Below are 22356 nucleotides of genomic sequence, written 5' to 3'. Positions count from 1 at the left end.
GGGGCACTGAAGCTTGGAAGGGGCACTCGTCAGCTAGCGGCCAGCTGTGCTGCGGCCTACGAGACTTGGAATGGGGCACGAGGCACAACGCAAGAAACCAGCAAGACTAGATGGGGTAGCCAACGGTAGAGAATTGTGAGTATTAGACGTAGAGTTCATAGAGTTAGGGTTTGCTCTTTACTGTGCAATATGGGTTAGGCCAAAAGAATAAATTATAGGTCGATTTTGGATATCCAATGGATAACCCGCGGGTAGGGAGTTAATATCCTAATCCGTGCCCGCCCGACTTTGGGTCAGATACAGGTTTGAACCACGGGTCAAAAAATATATTTATATTTGGCTCCGTCGGATCGGATATCGGACGTATATCCGTGGATAGTCAAATTATCACTCCTACGAAGGACAAAGTTACTTAGAGCACCTTCAATTGTTCTCATAGAAAAAACCCTCTAACTCATGATCAGTAAGTTACTAAATAACTATTGCGACCAAAAAAAAAGAACATTGGTCTTCAACAATTTCTAATGTTTAAGGAGTATTTTAATTTTAAATTTAGATTTAGTAGACCTATTTTATATTACATGTGCTTGTCAAGGATCAAGTGGCGGCGGATCTCCCAACGGCGACGTCATTGTCGGAAGTCAGCACAGCTGCAAGCAACAAGGTTGGCCAATCGGTAGCTAAGCTAACGCCTTGCAGCCGTATTCTTTTATGAGCTAATCATTGTGTCTTGATTATTTTAATAATATTTGCATGATCTTTGTTCCGTAAGCGGGTGTCTCACTCTCGCTGGTTCGGTTGTGAAAAAAAACATGCCAAATCTGGATACTTGGTTGCGTGGGCGTGAAAAAAAATCAGCACCAACTGTTATCCAGAGTGTCTATCGAGTTACCAAATCTAGAGATCAAATAGAGTTCTATAACAAGTAACTATATTTAACAAGTCTATTTGAAGAACTATTGAAAAAGTATTTTTATGTTCACTTCTTAAATTTAAATTTTAGTGAGTTATTTAGAGAACTATTGGAGATGATCTTAGGTCCAATTAGCTACACTTAGGATCTATTTGGAAGCGACATAGTTTTTAAGAAACTAATTTCTATCTCTAGTGTCTAGAAACTGGTTTATAAAAAAAAACTAAGTGTACGTGTTTGGAACCAGTTTCTTAGAAACTACTTTCAAGCTTGTTCAATATACAAAGACAAGTATACCATTACTGTATTTTAAAAATAATTTATTCAATTATTCTTTTTTATTTTTATGTCAATTTTAAATATAAATTGAACTCATATTTATTTAATTCAAAAAATAAATAATAATTAAACATTAAAATTGGACCGAACTAGTATAATAAATTAAACAGTTAATTAAGCACACCAAACTCAGGAAAATATCCAATCATTCTAAAAGACTAGTATGATGGGGAAGGGTGGCTCTCCCTTTTAAGGTGGCTTACTCCTTCCAAATTAAGCGAGGTGGGATAATTCTGAGGCTCACACGGTCGCCGTCCAACTACAATTGGGTCAACTGAGCTAATTGTGTTTTTGACAACGGGTAATAGTGGAGGATGTCATCATCATTCACACCTTCTTAAAATGGGCCCTACCTTTGATACCAGATGATACACCCAGCCAGGTGAGATTGGCCGAGACCCAAGAAATTACGGTTGCCCGGAGCCCAACAATTCATTAGGAAGTCTGGTTCTTGGTTTCTAAAAACTGAAAATTCAGTTTCTAGAAACTGAAGCATAAACTGGTCTGTTTGGAAGCACACTAGTTTGTATAAACCAGTTTCTTAAAAACTGGATGTTTACAAAATAGGTCTTTAGTCCCATTAGCTACACGCTTAGCTAGAAAAAAGACATCGGGTTTGAATGCTAGAACAATATTAGAGTTCTAGTTGGATACTCCTCTAATGTAAAAGGTTAATAAATGTGAAGAAGAATAAATTTGTGCACATAGTCTTATAACGTGCTAATAACACAATTGCTTCTAGTTGTGTTGAGGGGTGTTATTGGTCACTCGTTTTTTATTCCTTCAAGTATAAAAAATAAGGCAACACAATTATTAGATCAAGCTTTATCTTCATCCTTTAGTTTTTTCTTCTCGGAGAGAATGTTTATTAAAGGATGAATATGTAGAAAATAAGTAAAGAAGATGTAAAGAGCATTTAAGATAAATTGTGCATAAGGTAAAGATATGACACAATTTAACCTCATGAGATATTACTTTCTTTCCCTTTTTAGTATTTAACAAAAGATGACATGTATACCTTTAGCTTCGTAAGATTACAAGATGAAGGTAAAGAAAATACAGCTTCGTAGGCAGAGTGATTTGTTCATCTGCGGCTAAAAAGCGTGAACAATGCATGATACTGTTCCGCTATTTATAGGTACGGTGTACAACTTTGCCAAAATTACAGTTGTGTCCTTAAGAATATATATTTGAACTAGTGAACAAACTAAGGGTAGTGTTGTCCTTTTGTCACACCCGGTTTTAGAGGCAAAACTGAATGCATAGCATATGTGTGCCAGAATCCATTTTCCACACCACATATATGTTGACGTCACAAGTAAAATATATCAAAAGACAATGCAATAAAGGAGTAAAGAGAGTATAATAACTTTATTACATCATCCAGACATAAGAGTCTTAAACAGTATATTATAAAAGTATACCAGAAATAATATGGGCAATCTCCCACAGGAAGATGACTGGAATGTCGCTAGACTCAGTACTCATCATGAAAAAGAAATGACCTCAACCATCTCCTATAATCGATTTTGGTGTTTGACGACCATCACAAAACTTATGGACTAACTAGTTTGCCCAGTTGATCTTTTCTCAGGTGCATAAGGTTCATATTCTTCTAAGTGCTAATTGAGAGAAATCGGATTGGAGAAGTTTAGCTCAGGTGAGTCAGACTTGCACCAGCCTGCATTGCACCGGACTGTCCGATGCCCAGGCTGGCGCGCCCGACGAACAGGCTGCTCTCGAGAAAAACTCAGCGTTCCGCGGCTATAATTCACCGGACTTTCTGGTGTGCACCGGACTGTCCGGTGAGCCCACGACCAACGGTCGACTTCACCGCAGGGAGGCAACGGTCGACTGCCACCGAGGTTAGAAATGGTCAGAGGTCAAGTCGCACCGGACTGTCTGGTGTGCCACCGGACTGTCCGGTGGCAGGCGGATCCAACGGTCGACTGCTGCAGACCCCAATGGTCGGCTGACGGGCAGTCACCGGACAATGAACAGTGTCATGTGCGGTGTGCACCGGACTATCTGTTGCGCCCATCGACAAGAAGTTGCTGCCAACGGCTATAATTATGGTTGGGCCTATAAATACCCCCAACCACCTCCATTCAATACATCCAAGCCTTCCACTCTCACACATTCAATACAAGAGCAAAGAATCAATTCCAAGACACATTCAAAGCTTCTAATCTTCTCAAGTGCCATAATTAAGACAAGTGATCATTAGTGATTAGTGAAAGTCGCCTAGAGGGGGGGTGAATAGGGCGAAACTGAAATTTACAAAGTTAATCACAACTACAAGCCGGGTTAGCGTTAGAAATATAATCAAGTCTGAGAGAGAGGCTGCAAAACAAATCGCAAGCGAATAAAGAGTGTGACACGCGGATTTGTTTTACCGAGGTTCGGTTCTTGCAAACCTACTCCCCGTTGAGGTGGTCACAAAGACTGGGTCTCTTTCAACCCTTTCCCTCTCTCAAACGGTCCCTCGGACCGAGTGAGCTTCTTCTTCTCAAACAATTGGAACACAAAGTTCCCGCAAGGACCACCACACAATTGGTGTCTCTTGCCTCAATTACAAGTGAGTTTGAACTCAAGAAAGATTGAGAAAGAAAAGAAGCAATCCAAGCGCAAGAGCTCAAAAGAACACAACAAATCTCTCTCACTAGTCACTAAGGCTTTGTGCGGAATTGGGAGAGGATTTGATCACTTGAGTGTGTCTAGAATTGAATGCCTAGCTCTTGTAAGTGGTTGGAAGTTGGAAAACTTGGATCACTTGAATGTGGGGTGGTTGGGGGTATTTATAACCCCAACCACCAAACTAGCCGTTTGGTGGAGGCTGCTGTCGCATGGCGCACCGGACAGTCCGGTGCACCACCGGACACTGTCCGGTGCGCCAGCCACGTCACCAGGCCGTTGGGTTCCGACCGTTGGAGCTCTGACTGCTGGGCCCGCCTGAATGTCCGGTGGCACACCGGACATGTACTGTAGAGTGTCCGGTGCGCCACTTCGCGCGTGCCTGACTTCTACGCGCTCTGGCGCGCATTTAATGCTTCTGCAGGTGACCGTTGGCGCGAATTAGTCGTTGCTCCGCTGGCTCACCGGACAGTCCGGTGTGCACCGGACATGTCCGGTGAATTATAGCGGAGCGAATTCCCGAAGCTGGCGAGTTCCAGAGTCGCTCTCCTCTGGGGGACCGGACAGTCTGGTGAATTATAGCGGAGCGCCTCTAGATTTTTCTCGAAGGTGAAGAGTTTGGCTTGAAGTCCCCTGGTGCACCGGACACTGTCCGATAGCACACCGGACAGTCCGGTGCGCCAGACCAGGGCTGCCTTCGGTTAACCCTTGCTCTCTTTGTTGAACCCAATTCTTGGTCTTTTTATTGGCTAAGTGTGAACCTTTGGCACCTGTATAACTTGTACACTAGAGCAAACTAGTTAGTTTAATTATTTGTGTTGGGCAATTCAACCACCAAAATCAATTAGGAGGTAGGTGTAAGCCTAATTCCCTTTCAATGTCCCCCTTTTTGGTGATTGATGCCAACACAAACCAAAGCAAATATAGAAGTGCATAATTGAACTAGTTTGCATAATGTAAGTGCAAAGATTGCTTGGAATTGAGCCAATATAAATACTTATAAGATACGCATGGATTGTTTCTTCATTTTTAACATTTTGGACCACGCGTGCACCACATGTTTTGTTTTTGCAAATTCTTTTGTAAATCCTTTTCAAAGTTCTTTTGCAATATAGTCAAAGGTAAATGAATAGGGTTTTGCGAAGTATTTTCAAGATTTGAAATTTTCTCCCCCTGTTTCAAATGCTTTTCCTTTGACTAAACAAAACTCCCCCTCAATAACTTCTCCTCTTAGTGTTCAAGAGGGTTTTAAGATATCACTTTTGAAAATACTAACTTTCTCCCCTTTTGAACACAGTAAGATACCAATTTGAAAATTGCCAATTGAAAATTATTTTAAAATTAGGGTGGTGGTGCGGTCCTTTTGCTTTGGGCTCATGCTTTCTCCCCCTTTGGCATGAATCGCCAAAAACGGAGTCATTAGAGCCCTTGAAATTACTTTCTCCCCTTTGGCAAAGAAAACATATGAGTGAAGATTATACCAAAGACGGAGTCCTTTTGCTTGGGACTTATGCTCTCTCCCCTAAAGATGGAGAGTTGCCCGGAGCGACGGCGAAGGATGAGTTACGGAGTGGAAGCCTTTGTCTTTGCCGAAGACTCCAATTCCCTTTCAATACACCTATGACTTGGTTTCAAATAGACTTAAACACACATTAGTCATAGCATATGAAAGAGACATGATCAAAGGTATATGAATGAGCTATGTGTGCAAATCAACAAAAGAAGTTCCTAGAATCAAGAATATTTAGCTCATGCCTAAGTTTGTTAAAAGTTTGTTCATCTAGTGGCTTGGTAAAGATATCGGCTAATTGATCTTTAGTGTTAATATATGAAATCTCGATATCTCCCTTTTGTTGGTGATCCCTTAAAAAGTGATACCGAATGGCTATGTGTTTAGTGCGGCTATGCTCAACGAGATTATCCGCCATGCGGATTGCACTCTCATTATCACATAGAAGAGGAACTTTGGTTAGTTTGTAACCGTAGTCCCTAAGGGTTTGCCTCATCCAAAGTAGTTGCGCGCAACACTGACCTGCGGCAATGTACTCGGCTTCGGCGGTAGAAAGGGCTACGGAATTTTGCTTCTTTGAAGCCCAAGACACCAAGGATCTTCCCAAGAACTGGCAAGTCCCCGATGTGCTCTTTCTATTAATCTTACACCCTGCCCAATCGGCATCCGAATAACCAATCAAATCAAAAGTGGATCCCCTAGGATACCAAAGCCCAAACTTAGGAGTATAAACTAAATATCTCAAGATTCGTTTTACGGCCGTAAGGTGAGCTTCCTTAGGGTCGGCTTGGAATCTTGCACACATGCATACAGAAAGCATAATATCCGATCGTGATGCACATAAATAGAGTAAAGAACCTATCATCGACCGGTATACCTTTTGATCTACGGACTTACCTTCCGTGTCGAGGTCGAGATGCCCATTAGTTCCCATGGGTGTCTTGATGGGTTTGGCATCCTTCATTCCAAACTTGCTTAGAATATCTTGAGTATACTTCGTTTGGCTAATGAAGGTGTCCTCTTGGAGTTGCTTCATTTGAAATCCTAAGAAATACCTCAACTCCCCCATCATAGACATCTCGAATTTTTGTGTCATGATCCTACTAAATTCTTCATATGTAGACTCGTTAGTAGACCCAAATATAATATCATCAACATAAATTTGACATACAAACAAGTCATTTTCAAGAGTTTTAGTGAAGAGTGTAGGATCGGCCTTTCCGACTTTGAATCCATTAGTGATAAGGAAATCTCTAAGGCATTCATACCATGCTCTTGGGGCTTGCTTGAGCCCATAAAGCGCCTTAGAGAGTTTATAAACATGGTTAGGATACTCACTATCCTCAAAGCCGGGAGGTTGCTCAACATAGACCTCTTCCTTGATTGGTCCATTGAGGAAGGCACTCTTCACGTCCATTTGGTAGAGCTTGAAGCCATGGTAAGTAGCATAGGCTAATAATATACGAATTGACTCAAGCCTAGCTACGGGTGCATAGATTTCACCGAAATCTAAACCTTCGACTTGTGAATATCCCTTGGCCACAAGTCGGGCTTTGTTCCTTGTCACCACACCATGCTCATCTTGCTTGTTGCGGAAGACCCATTTGGTTCCTACAAAATTTTGATTAGGACGTGGAACTAAATGACATACCTCATTCCTCGTGAAATTATTGAGCTTCTCTTGCATCGCCACCACCCAATCTGAATCTTGAAGTGCTTCTTGTACCTTGTGTGGCTCAATAGAGGAAACAAAAGAGTAATGCTCACAAAAATGTGCAACACAAGATCTAGTGGTTACCCTCTTATGAATGTCGCCGAGAATGGTGTCAACGGGGTGATCTCGTTGGATTGCTTGGTGGACTCTTGGGTGTGGCGGCCTTTGTTCATCATCCTCCTTGGCTTGATCATTTGCATCTCCCCCTTGATCATTGCCGTTATTTTGAGGTGGCTCATTTGTTTGATCTTCTCCTTCATCAACTTGAGTCTCATCCTCATTTTGAGTTGGTGGAGATGCTTGCGTGGAGGAGGATGGTTGATCTTGTGCATTTGGAGGCTCTTCGGATTCCTTAGGACACACATCCCCAATGGACATGTTCCTTAGCGCGATGCACGGAGCCTCTTCATCACCTATCTCATCAAGATCAACTTGCTCTACTTGAGAGTCGTTAGTCTCATCAAACACAACGTCACAAGAAACTTCAACTTGTCCAGAGAACTTGTTAAAGACTCTATATGCCCTTGTGTTTGAATCATATCCTAGTAAAAAGCCTTCTACAGTCTTAGGAGCAAATTTAGATTTTCTACCTCTTTTAACAAGAATAAAGCATTTGCTACCGAAGACTCTAAAATATGAAATATTGGGCTTTTTACCGGTTAGGAGTTCATATGATGTCTTCTTGAGGATTCAGTGTAGATATAACCGGTTGATGGCGTAGCAGGCGGTGTTGACCGCCTCGGCCCAAAACCGATCCGAAGTCTTGTACTCATCAAGCATGGTTCTTGCCATGTCCAATAGAGTTCTATTCTTCCTCTCCACTACACCATTTTGTTGTGGGGTGTAGGGAGAAGAGAACTCATGCTTGATGCCCTCCTCCTCAAGGAAGCCTTCAATTTGAGAGTTCTTGAACTCCGTCCCGTTGTCGCTTCTAATTTTCTTGATCCTTAAGCCGAACTCATTTTGAGCCCGTCTCAAGAATCCCTTTAAGGTCTCTTGGGTGTGAGATTTTTCCTGCAAAAAGAACACCCAAGTGAAGCGAGAATAATCATCCATAATAACTAGACAGTACTTACTCCCGCCGATGCTTATGTAAGCGATCGGGCCGAAAAGATCCATGTGTAGGAGTTCCAGTGGTCTGTCAGTCGTCATTATGTTCTTGTGTGGATGATGGGCACCAACTTGCTTCCCTGCTTGGCATGCACTACAAATCCTGTCTTTCTCAAAATGAACATTTGTTAATCCTAAAATGTGCTCTCCCTTTAGAAGCTTATGAAGATTCTTTATCCCAACATGGGCTAGTCGGCGGTGCCAGAGCCAACCCATTTTAGTCTTAGCAATTAAGCAAGTGTCGAGTTCAGCTCTATCAAAATCTACTAAGTATAGCTGACCCTCTAACACTCCCTTAAATGCTATTGAATCATCACTTCTTCTAAAGACAGTGACACCTATATCAGTAAAAAGACAGTTGTAGCCCATTTGACATAATTGAGAAACGGAAAGCAAATTGTAGTCTAATGAATCAACAAGAAAAACATTGGAAATGGAATGGTCAGGTGAAATAGCAATTTTACCCAATCCTTTGACCAAACCTTGATTTCCATCCCCGAATGTGATAGCTCGTTGGGGATCTTGGTTTTTCTCGTAGGAGGAGAACATCTTCTTCTCCCCTGTCATGTGGTTTGAGCACCCGCTGTCGATTATCCAACTTGAGCCCCCGGATGCATAAACCTACAAAACATATTTAGTTCTTGACTTTAGGTACCCAAATGGTTTTGGGTCCTTTGGCATTAGATACAAGAACTTTGGGTACCCAAACACAAGTCTTTGACCCCTTGTGCTTGCCCCCAACATAATTGGCAACTATCTTGTCGGATTTGTTAGTTAAAACATAGGATGCATCAAAAGTTTTAAATGAAATGTCATGGTCATTTGATGTACTAGGAGTTTTCTTCTTAGGCAACTTAGCACGGGTTGGTTGCCTAGAACTAGATGTCTCACCCTTATACATAAATGCATGGTTAGGGCCAGAGTGAGACTTACTAGAATGAATTCTCCTAATTTTGCTCTCAGGATAACCGGCAGGGTATAAAATGTAACCCTCGTTATCCTGAGGCATGGGAGCCTTGCCCTTAACAAAGTTGGACAATTTCTTAGGAGGGGCATTAAGTTTGACATTGTCCCCCTTTTGGAAGCCAATGTCATCCTTAATGCCAGGGCGTCTCCCACTATAAAGCATACTACGAGCAAATTTAAATTTTTCATTTTCAAGTTCATGCTCGACAATTTTTGCATCTAATTTTGCTATATGATCATTTTGTTGTTTAATTAAAGTCATGTGATCATGAATAGCATTAATATCAACATCTCTACATCTAGTACAAATAGAACTGTGCTCAACGGTAGATGTAGATGGTTTGCAAGATTTTAATTCTACAACCTTAGCATGCAATATATCATGTTTACTTCTAAGGTCGGAAATGGTAGTATTGCAAACATCAAAATCTTTAGCCTTAGCAAGCAATTTTTAATTTTCATCTCTAAGGCTAGCAAGAGAAATGTTCAATTCTTCAATCTTAGCAAGCAAATCATCATTATCATTTCCAGGATTGGGAATTGAAACATTACAAACATTTGAATCAACCTTAGCTAATAAATTAGCATTCTTATTTCTAAGGTTGTCTATGGTCTCATGGCAAGTGTTTAGCTCACTAGATAATTTTTTGCACTTTTCAACTTCTAGAGCATAAGCATTTTTAACTTTAACATGCCTTTTGTTTTCCTTGATAAGGAAGTCCTCTTGGGAGTCCAAGAGATCATCCTTCTCATGAATGGCACTAATTAATTCATTTAATTTCTCTTTTTGTTGCATGTTTAAGTTGGCAAAAAGAGTACGCAAATTATCTTCCTCATCACTAGCATTATCATCGCTAGAAGACTCATATCTAGTGGAGGATTTGGATTTAACCTTCTTCTTTTTGTCGTCCTTTGCCATGAGGCACTTGTGGCCGACGTTGGGGAAGAGAAGTCCCTTGGTGACGGCGATGTTGGCGGCGTCCTCGTCGTCGGAGGAGTCGCTAGAGCTTTCATCGGAGTCCCACTCGCGACAAACATGGGCATCGCCGCCCTTCTTCTTGTAGTACCTCTTCTTCTCCTTTCTTCTCCCCTTCTTGTCATCGCCCCTGTCACTGTCACTAGAAATAGGACATTTTGCAATAAAGTGACCGGGCTTACCACACTTGTAGCAAACCTTCTTGGAGCGGGGTTTGTAATCTTTCCTCCTCCTTTGCTTGAGGATTTGGCGGAAGCTATTGATGACGAGCGCCATTTCCTTGTTGTCGAGCTTTGAGGCGTCGATTGGTTGTCTACTCGGTGTAGACTCCTCCTTCTTCTCCTCCGTCGCCTTGAATGCGACCGGTTGTGCTTCGGATGTGGAGGGATCATCTAGCTCATTGATTTTCTTTGAGCCCTTGATCATGTACTCAAAGCTCACAAAATTCCCGATTACTTCCTTGGGAGTCATTAGTGTATATCTAGGATTACCACGAATTAATTGAACTTGAGTAGGGTTAAGGAAAATAAGTGATCTAAGAATAACCTTAACCATTTCGTGGTCATCCCACTTTTTGCTCCCGAGGTTGCGCACTTGGTTCACCAAGGTTTTGAGCTGGTTGTACATGTCTTGTGGCTCTTCTCCTTTGTGAAGCCGAAAGCGACCGAGCTCCCCCTCGATCGTTTACCGCTTGGTGATCTTGGTAGTTCATCACCCTCGTGCGCGGTCTTGAGCACGTCCCAAACTTCCTTGGCGCTCTTTAATCCTTGCACCTTGTTGTACTCCTCCCTACTTAGAGAAGCGAGGAGTATGGTTGTGGCCTGGGAGTTGAAGTGCTCGATTTGAGCCACCTCGTCCTCATCATAATCCTCATCCCCGACGGATGGTACCTGTGCTCCAAACTCAACAACATTCCATATACTTTTGTGGAGTGAGGTTAGATGAAATTTCATTAAATCACTCCACCTAGTATAATCTTCACTGTCAAAGGTTGGCGGTTTGCCTAATGGAACGGAAAGCAATGGAGTATGTCTAGAGGTGCGAGGGTAGTGTAAGGGAATCTTACTAAACTTCTTGCGCTCATGGCGCTTACAGAGGGCGCATCGGAGCCGGAGGTAGATGGCGATGAGGTGTCGGTCTCGTAGTAGACCACCTTCCTCATCTTCTTTTTCTTGTCCCCACTCCGATGTGACTTGTGGGGAGAGGTTTTCTTCTCCTTCCCCTTTCCCTTTTTGCGGGACTCTTCCGATGAAGCTTTCCCGTGGCTTGTAGCAGGCTTGTCGTCGGTCTCCATCTCCTTCTTGGCGTGTTCTCCCGACATCACTTCGAGCGGTTAGGCTCTAATGAAGCATATGGCTCTGGTACCAATTGAAAGTCGCCTAAAGGGGGTGAATAGGGCGAAACTGAAATTTACAAAGTTAATCACAACTACAAGTCGGGTTAGCGTTAGAAATATAATCAAGTCCGAGAGAGATGGTGCAAAACAAATCGCAAGCGAATAAAGAGTGTGACACGCGGATTTGTTTTACCGAGGTTCGGTTCTTGCAAACCTACTCCTCGTTGAGGTGGTCACAAAGACTGGGTCTCTTTCAACCCTTTCCCTCTCTCAAACGGTCCCTCAGACCGAGTGAGCTTCTTCTTCTCAAACAATTGGAACACAAAGTTCCCGCAAGGACCACCACACAATTGGTGTCTCTTGCCTCAATTACAAGTGAGTTTGAACTCAAGAAAGATTGAGAAATAAAAGAAGCAATCCAAGCGCAAGAGCTCAAAAGAACACAACAAATCTCTCTCACTAGTCACTAAGGCTTTGTGCGGAATTGGGAGAGGATTTGATCACTTGAGTGTGTCTAGAATTGAATGCCTAGCTCTTGTAAGTGGTTGGAAGTTGGAAAACTTGGATCACTTGAATGTGGGGTGGTTGGGGGTATTTATAACCCCAACCACCAAACTAGCCGTTTGGTGGAGGCTGCTGTCGCATGGCGCACCGGACACTGTCCGGTGCGCCAGCCACGTCACCAGGCCGTTGGGTTCCGACCGTTGGAGCTCTGACTGCTGGGCCCGCCTGGATGTCCGGTGGCACACCGGACATGTACTGTAGAGTGTCCGGTGCGCCACTTCGCGCGTGCCTGACTTCTGCGCTCTGGCGCGCATTTAATGCTTCTGCAGGTGACCGTTGGCGCAAAGTAGTCGTTGCTCCGCTGGCTCACCGGACAGTCTGGTGTGCACCGGACATGTCCGGTGAATTATAGCGGAGCGAATTCCCGAAGCTGACGAGTTCCAGAGTCGCTCTCCTCTGGGGCACCGGACATTGTCCGGTGTACACCGAACAGTCCGGTGAATTATAGCGGAGCGCCTCTGGATTTTCCCGAAGGTGAAGAGTTTGGCTTGAAGTCCCCTGGTGCACCGGACACTGTCCGGTGGCACACCGGACAGTCCGGTGCGCCAGACCAGGGCTGCCTTCGGTTAACCCTTGCTCTCTTTGTTGAACCCAATTCTTGGTCTTTTTATTGGCTAAGTGTGAACCTTTGGCACATGTATAACTTGTACACTAGAGCAAACTAGTTAGTTCAATTATTTGTGTTGGGCAATTCAACCACCAAAATCAATTAGGAGGTAGGTGTAAGCCTAATTCCCTTTCAATTAGTGATGTTGGGGGCCTTCTTCCGAAGGTCCTTAAAAACGTGACTGCCCATATGTTTTCAGTATGATATGGATTATTACAGGGGAGCTTCAGCTTCGGGATGAAGGGTTTCTCTTATAACAGGGTAAAGATGTAGCCCGAAGGTGATAAGAATAAACAACGAAGTTGTAGCCGAAGAGCGTCGGTTTTGATGTGATGACGACTGAAAAGGGACAAAGACTATTCAGTCCTTAATATTCTGTGTTATGATAATAGATCAATGTAAGGGACATAGATGTAATTTTACCCGGGTTGTGTCCCGTGCCTATAAATAGATGAACAGTTACGTCGTATTGTTCACGCTGGATTGTAATCACTCTCTCGCATCCATACATTCGAACAAGCCGAATGTATCAATGTAATGTTAATTCTGTTAATATTCATATGTGTTTTATGGAATATAAATATGAATGAATCATTGAATTATATTTGTCATCTTCATGTATTGTTATTTACCTATGAAATGATGAAGACACGTTTATTCATGACCTTCGGTCGAAGATCATTATCTCTGAGAGGAGATAATGCTTCGAAAGACGAAGGTCCTTAATACTTAACAATTGTGTTGCCTTGTTTTTGATTCACAACATTTGAGAACAAGTGGCCAACAAGTGACTTGAGAGAGTGTGGTTTGTGTTTCATTTGTTGCTCTTGTTGCTTGGTCGTGCTTTCTTGATCTCCTTCTAAACTCTCTAGTGACTTGTAAAGCTAGCAAGAGACACCTAAGTATGTGGTGGTCCTTGCGGGGTCTTTATGATCCTTGAGATTAAGGAGAAGCGCTCAATCGGTCTATGTGATCGATTGAGAGAGTGAAAGGGTTGAAAAAGACCTGTCCTTCGTAGCCTCCTTAACAGGGAGTAGCTTCATTGGAACCGAACCTTGGGAAACAAATCGTTGTGTTCATTTGTGTTGATCATCATTGTTCGATTTGATTCTTTCATTCCCCTCTCTCTAAAGTTCTCTTGCTCATAATCTTTGAGTTAGCTCCCAAAGTTATCTGCATTGATTGAGCAACTCATAGCAAGAAGAACTTTCTTCCGCACTCCATATTCATCATTATTTGTTTCTAACCCTAACCTCCGATAAAGTTCATGTTCAAAGTTTATAATTTACAGGTTTCGTCTATTCACCCTCCCTCTAGGCGACTTTCAATTGGTATCAAAACCTGGTGCTCCATTTGAGCCTAACAACTTGAAGTAACGCCGGGAGAACACGCCAAAAGGGAGTTGATTACCGGGGAAAATCTCGGATCTTCGGGAAAGAAGAATGAAGAAAAGACAAGGAGGAAAAAGATGAATATGTCGCCTCCATCATGTCACACAAGAAGGGCGACAAGAAGAAAAAGAAGATGAAGTAAGTGGTCTACTACGAGACCGATTCTTCCACACCCTCAGCCTCCGGCGCCGAGTCAACATCTTCGAAGCGCCAAGAGCGTAAGTATAGTAATATCCCTCTTCACTATCCTCGCATTTCCAAACGTGTCCCTTTACTTTCCGTTCCCTTAGGCAAACCACCATGCTTTGATGGTGAAGATTATTGTATGTGGAGTGATAAAATAAGACAACATCTAACCTCACTCCACGAAAGTATTTAGTATATTGTTGAATTTGGAGCACATGCACCTCAAGAAGGCGATGAGGATTACGACTCCAATGAGGCCACCCAAGTGAGACACTTCAACTCTAAAGACACCTCCATACTCCTAGCTTCCCTGTGTAGAGAGTACAACAAGGTGCAAGGGTTGAAGAATGCCAAGAAAATTTAGGACATCCTCAATACGGCACATTAAGGCGACGAAGTGACAAAGATCACTAAGCAAGAAACGATCGAGGGAGAACTCGGTCGGTTCATCCTCAACAAAGGAGAAGAGTCACAAGCAATGTACAACCGGCTCAAAACGATGGTGAACCAAGTCCGCAACCTCGAAAGCACCAAGTGGGATGACCATGAAATGATCAAGGTTATTTTAAGATCTCTTGTTTTTCGTAATCCTACTCAATTGCAATTAAGAGTTGTCATTTTAGCATAATTGACCTTGCTAAGTATCTAATAATGTTGAGATGGTAATACCAAAGTTATAGATGGTTTGTTATGCTTTCTAGAAAGCCTTAGATCACTATTTTTGGATGAATATCTTGTGAGTTTTGATTGAAACAAGTAATCGTTGTGCTGCTATCCTAAACAAATTGATTGTGATTGATTGCTCCACTCTATTGTGTTGTCTTGAGTCGACTGCTTGCTTGTTTTGATCTTGATTGAACGAGTAATAATGATATTAACTAATATAATTGAGGATATATATAAGTAACTAGTACACGTCTCACTATATTAGTGAACTAATTTGGTTAAGGTCTAATAAGTAGCTTAGCTTAAATCAACACTTAGCAAGTGTAGTTATATATTCGGAGAAACAAAATAAATAATGCACTCTCTTTAGCCTTCTCCTATTCTTGGATACTACTAAGTAACCAACCTCATTAAAGTGATATAATATGTAATTGTGATTAAACTACCTCCTCCTATGTGATCCCTTGAGGGTGTGTCTACACTAGAATATTGTGAATGATGGTAGAACCCAATTAAGTGATCATTCTTTTTTAACTAAGTTTGCCTATATATAAGTTATAGCGAGTTCATGTGTACTTAAATAGTTTAATAATAAAGTAACCAATAAATAATTAAAATAAATGTGTTAAATACTTGTACTTGTGATGTTTTATTTGCATTGGTTAATTATATGTAGTGATCGTCATCTTTCCAGTGGTGTTGATTCGTGTCCCCAATGACGTACAGATAGCTAGCAGTGTGGTTGTTCACGATGTCTCGCTATGTAGTATTCGGTCGCTATTATGTGCTTTAGAGTACCTTGTGTTATTTTCCTTCATGTTCATATTGTCATTTAGAATCGACATATGACGATCGTGCGAAATGAAGGACGTGGAGTGGAGCTAACCACAAGATGAAGTTGATAGACAATTCGAAGAAAGATAGACCGAACAAGTGGATGCTCATCAAGCAAATGCCCTCTAACAAACACTACCTAGTGTTGGATTGCATGCAAACCTCGTTTTTATGCATAAACATTATATACTATTTTATTGCAATTATTGTTTGTAGGCTCGTACTGTGCACATAACTGTAGTAATTGCTTGAAACCATAGTTACATAAACTCATATTCCTTTTTGAGATGGATACTAGTATGCAACGTTAAGGAGTTGCTTGCTAATTTTAGGATCTCGGTAGAAGTCTAGTTATTTTTTTAACACTGGAGCAAGGCCATGGATCCGTAGAAATCATAGTTAATAATGGAAACTATGATTGTCAATGGACATCAGTCATGGTTGGATGCCTTGTCTGAGACAGAAACAGAATTAAAGATTAATGTGTGGCTACATGTGTTAAATGTTAGAACGTACTAAACACATGTCGAGAAATATAGTAAACGATATTTCCTGAGCTAACAAGAGCTAACAAGTCTAGTATCTGGTTAAACATGTCTTAACCATGTCCGTAGACTTTATCCCTCATTGGTCTTAAGATAGTCTCCCATTGTAGATACGGTGAGTACAAGTGTGGTGAGTACAAGTGTGGTTACTGCACGGCGTGACCAAGCTTCACTATGTTAATTGGAGTGTGGTTCCTTTAAAGTTGAGTGGAGTGATGCCGATGCATGAGAAGACCATGTTAATTGGTTTTCTCCAACCTCTATTAGTTATTTCCACTACATTAAAAACTATGGTTACTACTTTTAAAAGTTCTTAAATTATGATATTATATTTTATCATATTTCTTTGTGCCTAAACTTCAATTGGGCAAGTGATATTCAATCATTGTTAAGTGGTTTTATCAGGCCAAATTTAACAAACTAACAGTTTATTTCTATTTAAGTGTGTCATTGTTAAGTGGTTTTATCAGACTAAATTCGACAAACTAAAAGTTTATTTCTATTTAAGTGTGTCATTGTCTCTAAACTAAGAGTTATGCACTTAGCTCAAATAATTTGGACGGTTCCACACCTTTTTTTGACGTTTAACTTAAAATAAAGTATAATATTTATTTTTATCAATTTAATAAATGGTATATAGACTGTTTTGTTATAATATTAAATTTACTTATGTGTAGAGAGAACCTCACGTATCGCTCTATCATTACACTGATGGTAGAATCTGACCTGCCACAACCAATACCATCAAAGAGAGATTCAAATCCAGCAATGACAATTAATTTTACCACATTTATTATTTTTGGCCATGGAATCTAAAAACAGAGCACCATAACAACGATCAGTAAACTTCCTAGAAGGAAAAATACATTACTGACAATGGCAAACGCAACAATCCTGAGAAAGCGGCAATAACGAGTCGATCGTGACCTTGTGAATTTTCAGGGAAAAGAAAGAAAAATGAAAACATCTACCGCAGATCCCAGCAAAAATCAGTGAAAACAACTGAATAACGCATGTATCCCAATGTAGCGAATTTTCAGGGGAAATGACTTGAACTAGACAACATGAAAACCTCTACTTCAAATCCGAGCAAAAATAAGTTACACGCCGTTTGACTCATTGGAATTGAATCCACTTATAAAAGAATATATCAATTAAGCTAATTCAGTTTTATGCAAAATATATTTGTATATTATTATTAGCAAGATGTAGAAGATATTTATGTGCTATATTTTTACTATAGAGTGAAACAGAAAGGGTCATGTAATTTACAGAATAGAAACAAATTCTAATAATACATAAAATCATTTCCATTCCTCTGCCCCATGAATTCAAAATAGGCTCATATCTGAACTTTAAAAAATAGTGGAATGTCACATTCTGAGCTAAATAGGTTAATTAATTTCAATTCATTTAAAATGAAGGGATCCAAACGACCCATTAGTGGAAATAGTTGGCAGAATGCCTATAATAAAAGACGGTGCATTAAGTACGGAAATCAAGCAATGGGTGATATAGGCAACAGAACAGGAAAAAAAAGTTAACCAAAGTAAATAGGTAAGCTTGACAAAGTTGCCTAAAAAGTATAATGGTAATCAAAAACTAAATTAGAATACTAAAATTAATTTACGTTCACACTACATTCTAAGGGGCTAAATAGCAACACGTTTGAATTCAAAATGTCATTAATGAAAAAACAAATAGACTACACAATGTCACGCAAAAAGAAACTGATGATGGTGCTGCCTGGAAAAGTACATGAGAAAATTCAAACCATTACAGTTACAAGTTTGTGCAGATTTGGAAGTACAATGTTCCTTTACTGAACAATGTTGGCAAGGATGCTTATACATGAAACCAATAAAATAGCTCATGGAAAGTTCAAACATCCAGTAGCAACAGTGGTATTGGCAACAGGGAAAAAAAGGATACCAAATTTATAGTTGGTAACCTTGGCAAAGTTGCCTGAAAAGATTATAATGGAAAACAGAAAACCAAATTAGAATACTACAAATTAATTTACATTCACACTACATGCTCAAAGGGACTAAATAGCAACACACTTAGATTCAAAATAAGGCAAATACTCACAACCATGTCACTAATGAAAAAAGCAAACAGAGTACCCAATTCCCAAAAAGAAACAGATTATGCTGCAGCATAGAAGAGTACATGAGAACTCAAACCACTAATTTTGTGCAGCTTTGGTAGTAGAATGTTCTTTTAGTAAACAATGCTGGCAAGGATGCTTATCCATGAAACCAAATAAAATAGCTCCCGGACTGAAAAATAAAAACATCCTGTGGCAACAGTGGTATTGGCAACAGGGAAAAAAAGGAAACCAAAATTATAGTTGGTAACCTTGGCAAAGTTGCCTGAAAAATTACAATGGTAATCAGAAACCAAATTAGAATACTATAAATTAACTCACATTCACACTACATGCTCAAAGAGACTAAATACACACATGGATTCAAAATACAAGGCAAAACTTACAACCATGTCACTAATGAAAAAAAAAACAAATAGATTACACAATGTAACGCAAAATGAAACAGATTATGCTGCAGCATGGAAGATTACATGAGAATTCAAACCACTAGAAGTTTTATACAGCTTTGGAAGTAGAATGTTTTTTAGTAAAGAATGTTGGCAAGGATGATTATCCATGAAACCAAATAAAATAGCTCATGGACTGGAAAGTTCAAACATCCAGTAGCAACAGTGGTATTGGCAACAGGGAAAAAAAGGAAACCAAATTTATAGTTGGTAACCTTGGCAAAGTTGCCCTACAAAGTAATGAAACAGTTTGATAAATGTAAAACATCACAATTTAAACACACCAAACTAGAAAATCTTAAAGAGCATTGCAAATTAAAAAGCAATTAGGGGTACAGAATAAAAAGCAACTTTGACCAGATCATGTTGCATCTGACTTGGCACAAGGAAGACCGCAGCACATAGCCATAAGCAAACACCAGTTTTGACATTTGAGTGAAGTTTAAAGCAGGCATAATGCAGTGGTGAGAGCTGTCTCACTAAGTCGCCATTGCCTCCATTTATCCCCCGTCCAGATCCCTCCAGTAACAGGTCTGCTCTTTTTTGGATAAGTTTAAAGCACATGAGATTTGTACATGCTATTATATAATTTATAAGGCACCAGACGGTAAAGAACAAAAAGAAATGAGGATGGGATAGGCCCCCAGGCATTGCCTAAGAGAACCCTTAAACCTACTTTCCCACGCCTTACACGACAACCACATTGCCTATGTGAGTATGGGACAGGCATTAAATCGTGCTTTGACGTATGGTCAGACAAAGGGATTTTTTTACCCAGTCCACATAAATCCACTTCCACTGGGAGTCATAACCCAGGTCGATAGGGTGCTACTCGGAAGCCTTGGCAATCACACTAAGAGCCCTTTCGTGGACCTCCAACTAGAACTTAGAAACAATAGGTTGCATGTAGATTGAGTTACCCTGAACTAGCAACCCACCAGACCCCGGTCACTAGGGTGCTACTCAGAAGCCTTTGCCATCACACTAAGAACCCTTTCGTGGACCTCCAACTAGAACTTAGAAACAATAGGTTGCATGTAGATTGCATTACGCTGAACTAGCAAACCACCAGACTGACAGCCTGACAGATTTGGGATGGTGTCAGGGTAAGTTGGATAACACGAACAAGTTGGGCCTTAAAGCCTTGAAGGTGGTCTTCAGCTACCTATTTTGTGGCCTGACTTGTTGCAGTAAACCAAAGGAAACTTGAACTTTGAATTGTGGAACTGCTTGGTGTTGTCCCTCTTGCAAAGCTTAAAGTTGATTGTTGCCGTCTTGATGATCTGTACGTAGGGTGACAAACAGGAAGCCGTCTCATTGTACATCTGCTCCATGGCACCATTCAGGATGGTATTACGGTACTCCTTGTGCAGGTCGTGGTAACCTGTCCTGCACTGGTAACACAGCCAGATGCCACAGTTCTTGATTTTTGTAGGGTTACACTCAGATCTGTGAAAGATCCAGCATGTTTAGAAGCATACATGATAAAATAAACAAACACTACATTTAAATTTACAGAGAACAAGGGCTTCAAGGGCAAATGATGAACAGAAACCAATTTTCTACATCTCTAGATCATCCCATTTCCCTATTGTCTCTTGGAGGACAATTAGGTTGACTGCAACCTCATCCTCATTAGTCTGGTACAGCTACATCTACCTAGGGCAAGTCAAAATGCCACAAAGAAACTAAAACTCAACAATGTATGAAATCGGAAAGTAGTCAAATACTTGATCAGACTGTCACCATAATACCAAACTACCACATCTCATTACGTAGTCTGATTAACAGTAACAGGGTTCATACAAATCGCAAGCAAGGTGAGCGTGGGGCATAATATAATTGGACAGGGCTACTATGTGTCAATTCTAACATTGAACAATGACACAGCTCCAACAAGCTTTTGAAATGCATTAGCTAGTTGGAACCTCTTCAAGACATAAGCACTCTAATGCTGAATATTGTAAACAACTAAACATGCATCATCCTGTTTGCATTTACATGCGATTTGGCTTCGACTAATCAACCTTAAACTAAAAACTTTAAAATAATATAATTGTGCAGTAAAAGGGATTCGTCTAGTTGTAATCAAAGGTATTTTGTAAAAAATATTTTTGTAAAAAAATGTATCTCAAGATATATTTGCCTTAACGCTGCTTGAAAAGAAATACTTAGACGGAAGTTGCAACCCAATGCAAATAGAGGTAGTAGATGACTTCTTAGTTCTTCTTAAGAAAAGATCCTCCCGTACATGTGCATCTAATGTGCATTGTCAGACACTCAAGTACAACATCTATCTGCCAACAAAATACTAAGGGGGTAGTTGATTTCTAGAGACTAATTTTTAGTTACTCCATTTTAGTCTCTTTTAGTCCATATATTGGCAAACACAGGGATTAAAATAGAGATATAACTCTTTTAATCCTTATGTTTGGCAATTTAGGGACTAAAATGGACAACTAAAAATTAGTACCTATAAACCAAACACCCCCTAAACCCATAAGAGAATGATAGATCAGCATTAGCAGTAAGAGGTGGAATGGCTGTACCTCGTCTATGGCGAGAATCTGACCGTTGCTCTTAAACCTTCTTGAGACTTGAGCTTCCTCAGATAGTACCTACGCGCGACACAAGCCATCGTCAAGAATCACACGCAAAAACAACTAGATAACCATGGTATCATAGTCAACGAGACAATAAGGCACTGACCAGAGCTTGGATTTGGAGCAGATCTCGTTGGTAGCGCAAGCTCCATGCGGTAGATCTTGGGGTGCTCATCAGCGGGGACTGGCAGCGCGCGACCCACTGCCTGGCACTGATGCAACTGCGGGATCCAAACAAATTACACAAAAGCGGCCGAGATCAGCAGCCACGCCGGTAGGAGGAACAAAGCGAGGAGAAGCCACCGTGTGGGCAACCATTCTGGCGAAGTGGCGACTGGCGAGCTCCCCGCAGCTGTTGGCGGCGGAGAGGAGGAGTTGACACTGAGGGCTGATTTGGTGACCGGGGATCCCTGGGGGAAGAAATCCTCTTGCTATTCAAAATTGAATTGCAAGGGGATTTCTCCCCCATGGATCCTCTAGGGATCCCTAACCACCAAATCAGCCCTGACGAGGGAGGTGGGGGAAGAGGAGTAGTATTTATAGTTGGGTGAGGAACCCTAATGAGCCGGGCGTCCGGACCTGATAATATGGGCTTGACTAATATGTTGAATTCTATGGAGTGTATTGAGCTGATGATGTTTGGGCCTTAGGCTAAATAAGGCACCGTCTTCTAAACTTTATCAAACTTTATCATTTAAAGAAATATTCTCTGTCATTTACAGTACACTCTAAAAAATTTTATCCTCTATATCTTCTTTATCTTCAGTAACGTTCTCTAAATTTGTTCCTCTATGTGTACAGTGTTATCAAATTATGTATTATATATTGTTTTTTCAATATACATTTAATTGTGTATTTCTTCAAATTAAAATACTTCTTACAATACATTTTCATTTTGTGGAG

General features: G+C 40.8%; 1 long non-coding RNA gene across 6 annotated transcripts; it reads right to left on the bottom strand.

The window, feature by feature from the left end:
- Positions 1-18837: 18837 nt before the first annotated feature.
- On the bottom strand, positions 18838-22047 carry LOC103647981 (60S ribosomal protein L18a). Of its 6 annotated transcripts, none has more exons than XR_002267421.2 (4): positions 21757-22022; positions 21560-21674; positions 21400-21468; positions 18838-20299 (listed from the first exon to the last, which is right to left on the bottom strand). It is a non-coding gene; the product is annotated as a 60S ribosomal protein L18a (long non-coding RNA). The 6 variants fall into 6 exon arrangements; XR_004856498.1 differs by having other exon boundaries at positions 18838-20244; positions 21757-21970; XR_002267420.3 differs by having other exon boundaries at positions 21769-21970.
- Positions 22048-22356: the final 309 nt, after the last annotated feature.

Source organism: Zea mays, chromosome 2 (assembly GCF_902167145.1).
Source record: "Zea mays cultivar B73 chromosome 2, Zm-B73-REFERENCE-NAM-5.0, whole genome shotgun sequence".
In the NCBI taxonomy this organism is placed as follows: domain Eukaryota; kingdom Viridiplantae; phylum Streptophyta; class Magnoliopsida; order Poales; family Poaceae; genus Zea; species Zea mays.
The sequence above is the reverse complement of the archived record's forward strand: the minus strand, read 5'-3'. Positions and strand labels throughout refer to the sequence as shown.